Genomic DNA, 13108 nt, shown 5'->3' with positions numbered 1-13108 from the left:
TCTGGGCTACTAGAGAGACTGTCTCAAAAAAAAAAAAAAAAAAAAAAAAAAGTATCAGTTCTGTGATGGCTGTTCCTGATTGTCAACTTGACCATATCTGGAATGAACTATAATCTAGAAATGGAGGGCACACTTGTGATGCAGATCTTAAGGCAGGAAGGCAATATACCTTTGATCAGGAACTTGAGGGTGGATAACACACACCTTTACTCCAGACCTTGAGGCTGAAGGCACACCTTTAATCTGGGCCACACCTTCTCTTGGAATACTATATAATGGAACTTCAGTCAGCACTTTGCTTCTTTGAGATCCCAGCAGACCAGCTGAGACACCCAGCCTCTCGGGACTGAACAATGACTAGATTCTTGAACTTTCCTTTCATAACGCCATTGTTGGACTGCAGCCTGTAAGTCATTCCAATATATTATTTTTATATATATATAGAGAGATTCATTCTGTAAATTCTGTGACCCTAGAGAGCCCTGACTACTACAAATTGGGTCAGGGCTAGAACCATGGCGGTGACTTGGAGCTCTTAGAGGTGGATCTGTATGAGCTGCTTGGCGTTGAGGAGGAGGCAGAAGATAAAGAGGTGAAGAAAGCCTAGAGGCTTAAAGCACTGTCCTGCCACCCAGACAAAAATCCAGACAACCCCAGAGCTGCTGAACGCTTCCACCAGCTTTCCCAGGCCTTGGAGGCACTGACGGATGCTGCAGCCAGGGCTGCATAGGACAACACAAGAGAAGCCAAGAAGCAGGCCGCAGAGAGGACCTAGAGACTGGATGAGAAGAGGAAGAAAGTGAGGTTTGACTTGGAGGCCCGGGAGCAGCAGGCCCGGGCCCAGGGGAGTGAGGAAGAGGAGAAGAACCTGAGCAGCACAACACTAGAACAGGAGATTGCACGCCTCCGAAAAGAGGGTTCCCTTCAGCTGGAGCAGCCGCAGAGGCTGGTCCAGGAGCAGATCCGTCGGGACCGACAGCAGAGGCTGAGAGGAAGAGGAGAAAGTATTGACGGCAAAGGATCCCCCAAACTAAAGCTAAAGTGGACGTGCAGGAAGGAGGATGAGTCCCTAGGTGGCCACTCCAGACACACCCTCCTGAGGCTTTTGCAGAAGTATGGGGAGGTTCTCAACCGGGTGCTTTCCAGAAAGAAGGCAGGCCATGCCATAGCGGAGTTTGCCACTGTCAGGGCCGCGGAGCGGGCTGTCAGAAATGAAGTGGGCCTGGTGGACAACCCTCTGAGGATCTCCTGGTTGGAGGGACAGCCCCATGGCACAGTGGACCCCAGGCTCCAAGGCTTATCAAAGGGCTCAGTGCTGTCAGAAAGGGACTATGAGAGTCTCGTCTTGATGCGCATGCGTCAGGCAGCTCAGTGCCCAGCAGCCGATTGCCCAGAAGCAGCGGGAAGATGAGGGTCAGCCCACTTGGGGCGCCAGCTCCAGCCTTCCCACCCTTCACCCTTTTCTGAATCATCACCAATAAACTTTTTTTTTATTAAAAAAAAAAAAAGCATTTGTTCAGGTATTTGTGTTCTCTTTTCTAGACTTCTTTTCTTTTTTTCTTTTTCTTTCCTTTTTTTTTGTTTTTGTTTTTGTTTTTTGTTTTTTGTTTTTCGAGACAGGGTTTCTCTGTGTAGTTTTGGTGCCGGTTCTGGATCTCGATCTGTAGACCAGGCTGGCCTCAAACTCATAGAGATCTGCCTGGCTCTGCCTCCTGAGTGCTGGGATTAAAGGTGTGTGCCACCACTGCCTGGTTGAGTTTTTTTTTTTTTTCTTAATTAAGTTATTTGATGTGGGAAGATTCACTTCTATTCCAGATCTTAGAGGTGTGAAAATTCATCTTTAATCTGGTTCACACTTTCTGTGGATAGCCTATATGGAGGACATGGAAGAAGGAGGTTCTCTCTGCCTGTTCACTCTCAATCTCGCTAGCAAGTCCATTCTTTCACTGGCATGAGAGCCTACTTCTTTGGGATTCTGGCATGGACTGAAGACCAGCTGAGACATCCAGCCTCATGGACTGAACAACTATCGAATTCTTGGACCTTCTATTCATAGGCAGACATTGTTGGACTAACTGGAAGACAGCCTGTAAGATTATCTATCTATCTATCTATCTATCTATCTATCTATCTATCTATCTATCTATCTATCTATCAAATCATATATAATGTGTGTGTGTGTGTGTGTGTGTGTGTGTGTGTGTGTGTTCTGTAAGTTCTGCTCCTGTAGAGAATCCTGACTAATACACCCTGGACTAAGACTCTGTCACCACAGTACTCTTCCCTTCCTTGTCTTGTGCCTCTGTTCCTCTTGCCCCTTTCCAAAGTCTCTCCCACCTCCTTCTTACTCTCCTCCTAGAAATGCTTCATGTCTTCTTCCCACACCCTCTGTCTCTTGGCTCACTCCTAGAGCTTACTCTGTCTCTAACCATGGGCTCCTCTCATTCAGAATTATCTCCTGACTCCTCACCTACCTTCTTTAATCTCTTTTCCTCCCCATACTCAGAGATTCCATGAAGGCTCATGGTCTTACTGCAAATGGCTCAGCCTCATTACAAACTAGATAATCAGTCTCAATGGAAAAAGGAGGAGGAGGAGAAGAAGAAGAAGAAGGCGGCACACTGGAGGATCTAAATTCTCACAGATTATGATACTTTTGCCATCAGGAGAGAGAGAGAGAGACAGACAGACAGACAGACAGACTCTGGGCTTGGCATGTTTGTGTCATGGGTACTCGCAGTGACACACTTCCTCCAACAAGGCCATGCTTCCTAATCCTTTTCCTGCTTTCAAACAGTGTCACTCCTTGGTGACTGAGCCCTCAAATATATGATGAACCTATGGGGGCCATTCTGCTTCAAACTACCACAAGTCCCAAGCAGAAAAAAGTTAGCTTAAAACTTTAACAAAGGGGTTAATAGCTAGAAGTCTACCTACTTCTCTCTCTCTCTCTCTCTCTCTCTCTATATATATATATATATATATATATATATATATATATATATATATGTGTGTGTGTGTGTGTGTGTGTGTGTGTGTGTGTGTATTGTAAACTGTTAAAGATAATTAAGACATGCAAGCTACTGGTTCGTCACCTTACAAATAATCAAATTCTTTAATGTGCTCAGAACTATGCTTGTAGTTTGATGAGCACAGACATCATTTATGTTATGCCCCCAAAAGACCACCACAGAGACCGAATCCCATATGTAAAAGCAAAGAGTCTTTATTTTCAAGCTCTGAGCTTGGTCTCTCTGTCTGTCTGATGCAGCAGTGAGAGCAGAGAGCCCAGAGCTCAGGTGGGGCAGAGTTTTTATCATAGCAGAGGTTGGGGTGAGGGGATTTCCAGGGTTCAGGACCCTGATTGGCTGACATTTGTCTAGGGGTATTTGTAAAACAGAAATAGGTGTGTACTAGACTCAGGGACATCTGGCCACCTTATCTAACCTTTTCTCATGGTTGGAATGTTTGGGATGTCAGGTACTTCCACTTAGATGTAGACCCTCCCTGGGTGGGGTCAGCTCAAGGCTCTTCCTGGGTCTGGGTGTTACCTGCCAGTAAGCCCGTGACTGAAGTTGTGTCTGGGCCTCTAATAGGCCTGTCATGGCAGCTGTGTGGTCAAGCTGTTTTGGGGCCAGGCCCCTCACAATTTATAGGGACAAGCTTTACCCTTATGTATATGTTAAGGTTAAGCTTGAAGCAAGCAACTAAAATTAGGTAAAGTCTGTTTAACATCAGGTATAATTAATAAATTACATGATGGCCTTCAAACCCCTCAGAGAGTTTGGCTGCATATGGCATTCAAGGTGTTTAATGAAAAAGTCTTCCTTTGATAGACAAAATACCAGTTTCTGGCAGCCCTGAGGCTGTCTCCAAAGAAGACAGGTAGCAACAGACGCCCCTGAACCTGCTTGGAGTGAGGTAACATTGACCACTGGGGAAAGAACTGTTTCATGCCGCCCCCACTGCCAGGGGCCTGCCGGAACTTGGACATTGTTGGGCTGACTGCCCCAGTCTGTCTCTCCAAGGTAGACCAGTCCCTCAGCTTCTCCTGCACAAGAACCTCTCTCCTATCTTCTGGGTCTGGAGGCTGAAGACTGATGCTGCCCTGTGTGGCAGCCAAAGACTGACTGACAACCTCTGCCCCCAACAAAGCTATTGAGATAACCATGGAGGATCTCAGGCTGTCTGTCCAGGTAGCAAGTACATCTGTCATTTTAATTGATACAGAGGCTGCTTGGTCTACACTTCCTGCTCAAACTTATCCTTCTCAGAATTCTATGATGAAGTTGATGATGAGCCCTAGCTTTATCAGTTTAGCAGCAGAAAGTTGATCTCAGCCAACCACACCCCCCTAGGCTACAGCTGCCAGTTCAGTCCATTCATAACTAATAAGTCTGCTTTCACCTTAAAAATATTTTGGCTTTACAATAACCTTGGGCACAAAAGATAGACATGTTACTTTCCGATGATACAAATTTAAGCACCTTAGCTGGGCATGGTGGTTCATATCCTTAATCCCAGCACTTGGGAGGCAAAGGCAGGCAGATCTCTATAAGTTCCAGGCCAGCCTGGTCTACAAAGCAAGTCCCAGGACAGCCAAGTCTACACAAAGAACCCTGTCTCAAAAAACCAAAAACAACAACAACAAAGCTTTTTACAAGGGCTGGAGAGATAGCTTAGTGGTTAAGAGCACTGGCTGCTAGTCCAGAGGACCTGAGTTCAATTTCAAGCAACCACATAGTGGCTCACAACCATCTATAATGGGATCTGATGCCCTCTTCTGGCCTGCAGGCGTACTTGCAGACAGAGCACTCATACATTCAAACAAACAAAAAACAAATTTAAAAACCTTAAAGTGAAGTTTAGGTTACATAGGTTTCTAAAGTGAAAAAAGGCTTCAAAACTGAGGCTCCATTACTTGTCTGCCTAAATTTACTTATGAAAAATCAGGCCTTGCTTTTCCTAGAAGAACTGGCCTCCCGCTGAGAAAGGCAAACTCATAGACATAGTTAACCCTGCTCACAAGCCTTCTGCCAGAAAAGAAACTCTGAAAACAGGCTTCACCGTAAAAACAAACTCATACTATCATGTTACTGTTACTGACTAAAAATTTCCTTTTATTGTTCCTTTATCTTAAAAACAAAAACAAACAAACAAAAAAACCCTTGCTTTTCAATGACTGCTCAATAATCGAATAATAAATGATTGAATGTTTCCAAAAAGAAAAGGTTTAAGTTTTGTGCAAGTTGCAAGGGTCTGAGAGAGTGAATTAAGGAATATAAAAATAAGACTTAGAGATGATAAAACTTTCAGGTTCCCTCAACTGAGTTCTAATAAGCTGTTAATCTGGTCTTGGTAACAGAGCACTGCCTACTAAAGCCTCTTAGAAAATAGTAAAATTATCAGAGTCCCAGGCTCAAATTTTTAGTCGTCAGCTTTGGTTTTTTTCTTCCCTTCCTTTCCCTTCCCTTCCCTTCTCTCCCTTTCTCTCCCCCGCCCCCATCTCTTTCCTCCTCTCTCTGGTTTTTTGAGACAGGGTTTCTCTGTGTAGCTCTTGCTGTTCTGGAACTCACTCTGTAGATCAGGCTGGACTCAATCTCAGAGATCCTCCTGCCTCTGACTCCTGAGTGCTGGGGTTAAAGCTTGCACCACCACACCCAGATCTTTGGTTATTTTCTAAGTACAGACGAAAAAGTACTTCTCATTGTGCTGCAAACACTTCTATCCAGTCTGTATCTGCTCAGCCTTCTGTCCAGGAGGAAAGACCACCGTGATTTTATCCCAGAACCATCTTTTGGGTCTTCAAGAAATTCTTCCCCTTTGTTCTCCTCCTGTCCAGAAACTTTACCTCCTGTCCATGATTTTACCATATTGATGACTCTTCAGGCCTTATTTTGCTATGGGTCAAAGGCATAAATCTGCTCAAGCTGACTGCAGACACTTGCTAACTTCTATGACAGGACAAGACAGTACAGAGGTTCCTCCATCTTGTATTCTTGCTGAGGACATTTTAGGTTTAATTAGAATTTGATTTTCTTGATGGGGTATCCTGTAGAAAATTACTAAATTTATTCTGGGAACCCAGGGTCAACACCACCCAGCTAACCACTTAGCTTCTGTCAAACTGCTTGCTTGTGAAAAACCTCCCCAGCAGTTGCTGAGATACTAGGATGTGATTTTGGCCTTTAAAAGCCCCTTGTTCTAAGTACTTATCTCTAAGTCTTATTTCTAGTTTTAGATCTACCTTTAACTATTAACTCAAAGGGGCTGGAGAGATGGCTCAGTGGTTAAGAGCACTGGCTGTTCTTCCAGAGGTCCTGAGTTCAATTCCCAGCAACCTCATGGTGGCTCACAACCATCTGTAGTGAGATCTGGTGCCCTCTTCTGGCTTGTGTACATAATAAATAAAATAAATCTCAAAAAAACCCTATTAACTCAGAACTAAAGAGTTCCAACTTACAGGTACATCTAGCTGTGACAGAAGTTGCCTAGCCAAGTTGCCTAGTGACCGAGCACACTTGCCAGAAATGGTGGGAGCAGAGATAGCTTGGTGGGATAAGGGTCAAAGGGATAAAGAGGCAGTTTTATTTTTAGAGAAGGGTGAGATGGAGAAGAAAAAAGAGAATGGAAGAACTAAATGGGTAAGATATGGAGAGGAATGTACTAAGATGGGGAAGAACTAGATTGAAGGGCTAGAAGAGAGTACTAGAGGAACGAGATGGAAGGTGAGGAAGAGCAAGATGAGAAAGAAGGAGATGGGAGAGGAGCTAATGTGGGAAAGAACTAGATGGATGAGAACCTAGATGGGGCAGAACTAAGATGAAGGAATTAAGATAGTCTTAGAGGGAACAGAAGAAAGATGTAGAGAGAATCAGGCAAGAAAGGAGCTAGGCATAAGAGCACAATAGTAGCTGTGTAGAGAGAGAACTGACTCAGAAGAATAAAGTGTATGTACTAAAGAGTTTCGTGTAGGTAGATCCATTTAATATCATCGAAAATTAAATTACCAGCTGGTTGTAGATTCTTCCCAGACCCTGGAAGAGGACTGTTGAGGGGCAGGACCCTCATAGTTCCCGTTACTGTACTTGGGTTCCAAATACCTGGGTGTAGTCCCAGTCAGATGGAATAAAGACTTGCTATAAGCTGTGTCTGAGTAATTATCTCGGACGAGTTACCCAACACTGCTTTTTCTATGCGAGGATTTCAGTGCTGATTACAGATAGGGGTCATGCTACTATTCTAAAACTTACCTCTTTTGCCGATTTTAAAGGATTCATGCAAGCTTTAGGGGGTTGAAACTTGGATCCATCTGTCACAGTTCAAATGGACCCCTTCCTCCCCTTACTGCATGTTGTGTGTTCTCTTTGTCCTCCAGACTTCCCAGGCAAAAAGACAGACCTGGAAGTAGCAACTCCCTAAGTCCTTACCTTTCCCTTCTGTCCCTAGTCTATATCTGTCCCTCACATTTACACTCAGCTGACAGACACCATCTAGGAATCAACTCTGGCCCTGAAACTGCTCCAAAATGGGGTTTCCTCACTAGCCCCAGGTGGTCCTGAAGAACCAGTGAGCCCTTTTAGACTCACCGAAAACCAATGTGAACCAGTCCAGCCATGTGAAAAGAGAACTGGCTTGTGAATTCCAGTCTCCAATGGCCACCTCCAGAACTCTTCTGTGCTTCCTTGGGCCTCTAGTTCCTACACCCACTCTGCCCCCTAGTCTCTACCCTTCTCATAATAATGTGATTGCTTCCTTTCTCTTAGGGGTTTTCAGGCAAAATTACTGGAAGGTCAGTAAACCAGATGTTTCTCATGGAATTTCCTCAGGTCTCCTACAATCACCTGCAGGCTTCAGCCCCTGCTTGGGACCTGCATTCCAGACTCCCCTCTTCTCAAGCCCCAAACCAGAGGTCTCATTGTCCCTTATCATCAAGAGACTGGTATGTTAGATCCAAATCATCATCATCAATGGGCTGTTCGAGCACACACACACACACACACACACACACACACACACACACACACGCTGTGTCATGGAAAGTCATTCACATCCAGGCACTGCATCCACTTGGAAACAATTTATTATAATAGGTGATAAAGAGACAGAAAAGACAGGAAGGAGAGAGAGAAAGAGAGGTGTATGCAACATAAACAAAAGTAACACACCTCAAAATAATTTTCCCCAACACACACGACAGTGCTGGTGACAGTCCTAAACTTTGGCCAGGTAAACAGAAGGGTTGTTTCAAAGTAAGTTTCTGTTTAACAGATCTCCCAAAGTAGGTCCCCGTTTCCTAGGGATCCCCTTAATCCTACAGGAACCTCCCTTAACCTTCCTCCAATGGTCACCTCCCTCCACTAGGGTGTCTAGTTTCCAGTCAGTCTGTATCAGCTCAGATCCCGCCCTGCAGACTGTCATATACAATCGGCTTGCTTTTCTGCCATTTTTGCTTTTCTCTCTCCTCCCCCTCCCCACAAGATGGTCTTGGCATTTTGATCCCCAATAAATCTTTGTACCCATGGAGTGGTTTAGTTCTGTAGTTTCTTTTTGCCATCATTTACAGAGTGGCTGAAGAGCAGCCTAAGGGAACTTTGTATCGAGGTGTTCTGCCTTGAGTGCTACAATGTCAGTATCTTGACTGTGATTGTATTGTTCAATGTATTATTTCACTGTGTGAGAACTCTGGAATTACATTAAATTAAAAACATTGGCGGTGGTTTGAAAGAAAATGGCCCGGAGAGGGAGTGACACTATTAGGAGGTGTGGCCTTGTTGGAAGAAGTGTGTCACTGTGAGGGGGGGGGGGACTTTGAGGTCTGTTTTGCTCAAGCTTTGCTCAGTGTGACACTCAGTCAACTTCCTGTTGCTTGCAAGATGTAGCGCTCTCAGCTCCAGCACCACATCTGCCTGCAGGCTGTCATGTTCTCCATCCTGATGATAATGGACTGAACCTGGCCAGCAGACTGGACTTGGCCATGAGAGGAGAGAGCGAGGAAGAGCAGAGGAAGCAAAGGAGACCAAGAGAGAGAGGGGGATGTGGTTGATACATTGTGCACCCCAATAAACTTACCTGGGGGTCAGAGAACAGAACAGCCACTATATTAAACATAGAGGTTAGGCAGTGGTAGCACACGCCTTTAATCCTAGCATTCCAGAGGCAGAGATCCAGCCGGATCTCTGTGAGTTCAAGGCCACACGGGAAACAGTCATGGTGACACACACCTTTAATCCCAGGGAATGATGGCAGAAAGCAGAGAGGTATATAAGGCGTGAAAACCAGGAACTAGAGCCTGGTTAAGCTTTTAGGCTTTTAGCAGCAGTTCAGCTGAGATCCATTGGGATGAGGACTCAGAGGCTTCCAGTCTGAGGAAACAAGATCAGCTGAGAAGTTGGCAAAGTGAGGTTGGATGTGGCTTATTCTGCTTCTCTGATCTTTCAGCGTTCACGCCAATACCTGGCTTTGTGGTTTTTTGTTTGTTTGTTTGTTTTTATTAATAAGAACGTTTAAGATTTATGTTACAGAGGAAGGAGAGAGGGGGTCAAGTGGACAAAGAGGGCGCATGGCCGAAATGTAGGGTTCCATAGGAATGAGAAGCTAGGGGAAGGGACGCTCTTGAGCCGGAGAAGTTTAGGATAGGGGGCGCGGTGAGAAGAGAAAAGTCAAGAGGAGCCACAAGGACTTTGTGAGCCTAGAGGCCAGCATGTGCTTTGGGATGCGAATAGGCACCATAACCATTTATCCCTGGGCTCTTTAGAACCCCATAATCAGTAGTTCAAGGTCATCTCTGGCTGTATACCACGTGTGAGGCCAGCCTGCATCGAATGAAGAGGCCCTATTTGAAAATGAAAAACAAAACCAAAACGCCAAACATGCATGATATATAAACATCCAAGTAAACATTATCAACCGTGTTGCCGCTGCTGCCTCCGTGGGAAGGAGAGGGTGGAAAGGACCTGGAAAGTGAACAAGTAACTCAAGAGGGGCCTCATATTGGATACTGATAGTAGCCTTTGAATGAGTGTGGTTAACTCGGCCTTGGCACCACAGGCGATTCAAGGGGGAAGAGGAAGTAAGCGGAGGCTGCTTACAAGGAACGGAAAGCTGGGCAGACCGTGTAAATAACAGATGAGCCGCAGCGGCGTGTGAGAAAGGTTCTGGACCCAGGCACGGCTTTCCGCTCACCCTCCAAAAAGCCCTCCGCGCACGCGGCTGCTTCCGCTCAGAGCTGCCTAGAATAGGGAGGGCAAGTCATCCTCTGTAGTTCAGCAAGTAACCCCCTCGGGTACCATGTTTCAGGCAGAGAGATTCCCTGTGGCCAGAAGCTTTCAGGAAGAAACACTCTGACACCATTGCGAGTAGAAGAGAGGCGATGTCACTGATGGTTCGAAGCCAGGACAGCCCCTGAGAGGCTTCAACCCCTGGTCTGGTTTCTATTCTCGTTTTTTTTTCTTTTAATTAATTTATTTATTATGTATACAGTGCACATATCCCTGCAGACCAGAAGAGGGCACCAGATCTCATTACAGATGGTTGTGAGCCACCATGTAGTTGCTGGGAATTGAACTCAGGACCTTTGGAAGGGCAAGCAGTGCTCTTAACCTCTGAGCCATCTCTCCAGCCCCTATTCTTGTTTTTTTATACTCTAAAACCACAAGGTGGGCAGGTAAGCAAGCAAGATGTTACCGAAGTTTACAGGGCAGTCGGCAGGTTGTTAAGGGCAGTGCCACATTGTTTCAGCTGTTTCTCCAGGTCATTCTGCTTCAGGGAGCGAGTGAAGTCTTTCATGCTTGGCAAATAGGCAGGACAAGTGGTGCTCTCACTAAATCACTAGACAAATCAATAAATCAGAATCGAATAATTGGTCTTTTCTACATTTTTCTACTTCATCACTAGGAATAGCTTCATTCTCTGACAGGGTCTCAAGTTTCCCAGGCAGGCCTCAAACTTACCAGGTAGTAGAGGGTGACTTTGAACTTCTGACCCTCCTCACTCTACTTCCTGAGTATTGTGATGACAGATGTAAGCTGTTACTCGAAGCCATTGTTTTATTTTTTATTTTTATTTTTTTTTGTTTTTTTGAGACAGAGTTTTTCTGTGTAGCTTTGCACCTTCCCTGGAACTCACTTTGGAGACCAGGCTGGCCTCGAACTCACAGAGATCCACCTGCCTCTGCCTCCCCAGTGCTGGGATTAAAGGTGTGTGCCACCACCGCCTGGCGAAGCCATTATTTTATTAGTCAAATTGCTTAGCCCTAGGTGTGGAAGATAAGAACTATGTATAAGATAAGATAAGAACTATGTATTAGGAACGTCAAATCCATTGGTGTGCAGAGCGGAAATAACCTGAAGGGAGTTTATGTCATTATTGACAGCTGGTTCCCCCATTCTCTTCCCTGCCTGGATCAGGGTACATCCTGGACTCAGCAGAAGGCACATCAGGCGAATGGTAAAGATCATGTTATCACTCCCCCCAAAAGCAGGAAAGCAGTTGCTGCTGCCTCTCATCAGGGTTGCTGATTGGGGTTCGTGGCTTATGTGTAAAACCCAGTTTACAGATCGAACAAGCCGATTGTCAGGGTTTCCTAGCTGCTTTCGATTATTATGTGACTAGCGTGTGTTATTCTAAACAAGTAAAAAGGGAACTCGGAGCATGCTGGGAACATGGGAACAAAGGCCAGTGGAAGAAACAATAAAACCAGAGCTCTTAAAACCCATAGCAACTATGGAGGGTCTCCACAGCACACGACTGATGTCCTACCAGGACAAAGGTGATTTCCACTCAGCATATTTAACTCATTATTTCTTCTTCTCCTCCTCCTCCTTTCTGAGACAGGGTTTCTCTGTGTACCCTTGGCTGTCATGGAACTCACTCTGTAGCCCAGGCTGGCCTCGAATGCAGAGATCTGCACACCTCTGCCTCCCGAGTGCTGGGATGAAAGGCGTGCGCCACCACTGCCTGGCGACTCATTATATTCTTAATACACTGTCCCTTGTTGGTGTATTTGTTTGTTTATTGACTGATTGAGACCGAGTCTCACGTTTTCTACACTGGCTACAAACTCACTCTACAGCCACGAATGACTATGAATTCTCGATTCCTCTGCCTCTCGCTCTCATTGGCGGAGATTGCAGTTACACTGGATGATGCTCAGTTTCTGTGGTACTGGTCATGGAGTGCAGGGCTTCCTGCCTGCTGCTAACAGGTCACTTTATCAACTGAAATACATCCTCAGTACCAAAGAGGATAATGAAATCAAGGTTTGCTGTAGTGGGTAGCCATTCCAGCTTGGATCTGGAAGCTCCAACCCCCATTGAGACTCTGGCAACTGTCACGCCTACGAGGCGGGGCGAGGGGAGGTGCTGGAAACCTAGGAGCTGGATGGGCAAGCGCTCGCTCTGGGCGCTCTCTCTGCGCCTGGACCCTGGATGGTGGAGATTGATTGTGCAGAGCTCCAGAGAACACCGCTGGATTGCTATACGCCTTCCCCAGACCCCCCGCGACCTATCCATTCTTTCATTTGTAAGTCATCCACTAAATAAATCTTCCTTTTAACTACGTGGAGTGGCCTTTATAATTTTCCCCAATTTTTTTTTTTTTTTTTTTTTTTTTTTTTTTTTTTTGTTCTCATTACTGGGGCTTGAACCTCAGAACTTTGAACATGCTAGGCAAGTGTTCTACTACTGAGTTATATTCCAGCATATGTTCAATAACTGTTTTTTAAAATCAGTTATAGGCACGCACCACCACATCCAGTTTATGCATTGCTGAAGTTGGGACGCAGGACCCTGTGCATGTTAGGGAAGGCTCCTACCAACAGAGCTGCATCCCCAGGCAGACTTATTTGAAACAGGGTCTCATGTAACCTAACCTTGCATTTAACTTGCTATGTGGGTAAGGATGGTCTTGATTCCTGATTCCCCTTCCTCCACCTCTCAAATGCTGGGATTATAGGCATAAGCCACGGTGCCAGCCTTAGGTTGTCATCAAATGTTTTTTTTTTTTTTTAATTTAAAATAAAATGACATTTGAAATAATTAACTTCATTATTATTATTATTATTATTATTATTATTTTGGTTTTTTTTTTTTTTTTTTTGCTTACAAAC

At 45.2% G+C, this 13108-nt stretch overlaps 1 pseudogene; it reads left to right on the top strand.

Annotated features, from left to right (window-relative positions):
- The first annotated feature begins 120 nt into the window (after positions 1–120).
- LOC102924292 (dnaJ homolog subfamily C member 17 pseudogene) lies at positions 121–1481 on the top strand (annotated as a pseudogene).
- The last annotated feature ends 11627 nt before the right edge of the window (positions 1482–13108 follow it).

The sequence above is a fragment of the Peromyscus maniculatus genome, chromosome 16, assembly GCF_049852395.1.
Source record: "Peromyscus maniculatus bairdii isolate BWxNUB_F1_BW_parent chromosome 16, HU_Pman_BW_mat_3.1, whole genome shotgun sequence".
Lineage (NCBI taxonomy): Eukaryota > Metazoa > Chordata > Mammalia > Rodentia > Cricetidae > Peromyscus > Peromyscus maniculatus.
The sequence above is the reverse complement of the archived record's forward strand: the minus strand, read 5'-3'. Positions and strand labels throughout refer to the sequence as shown.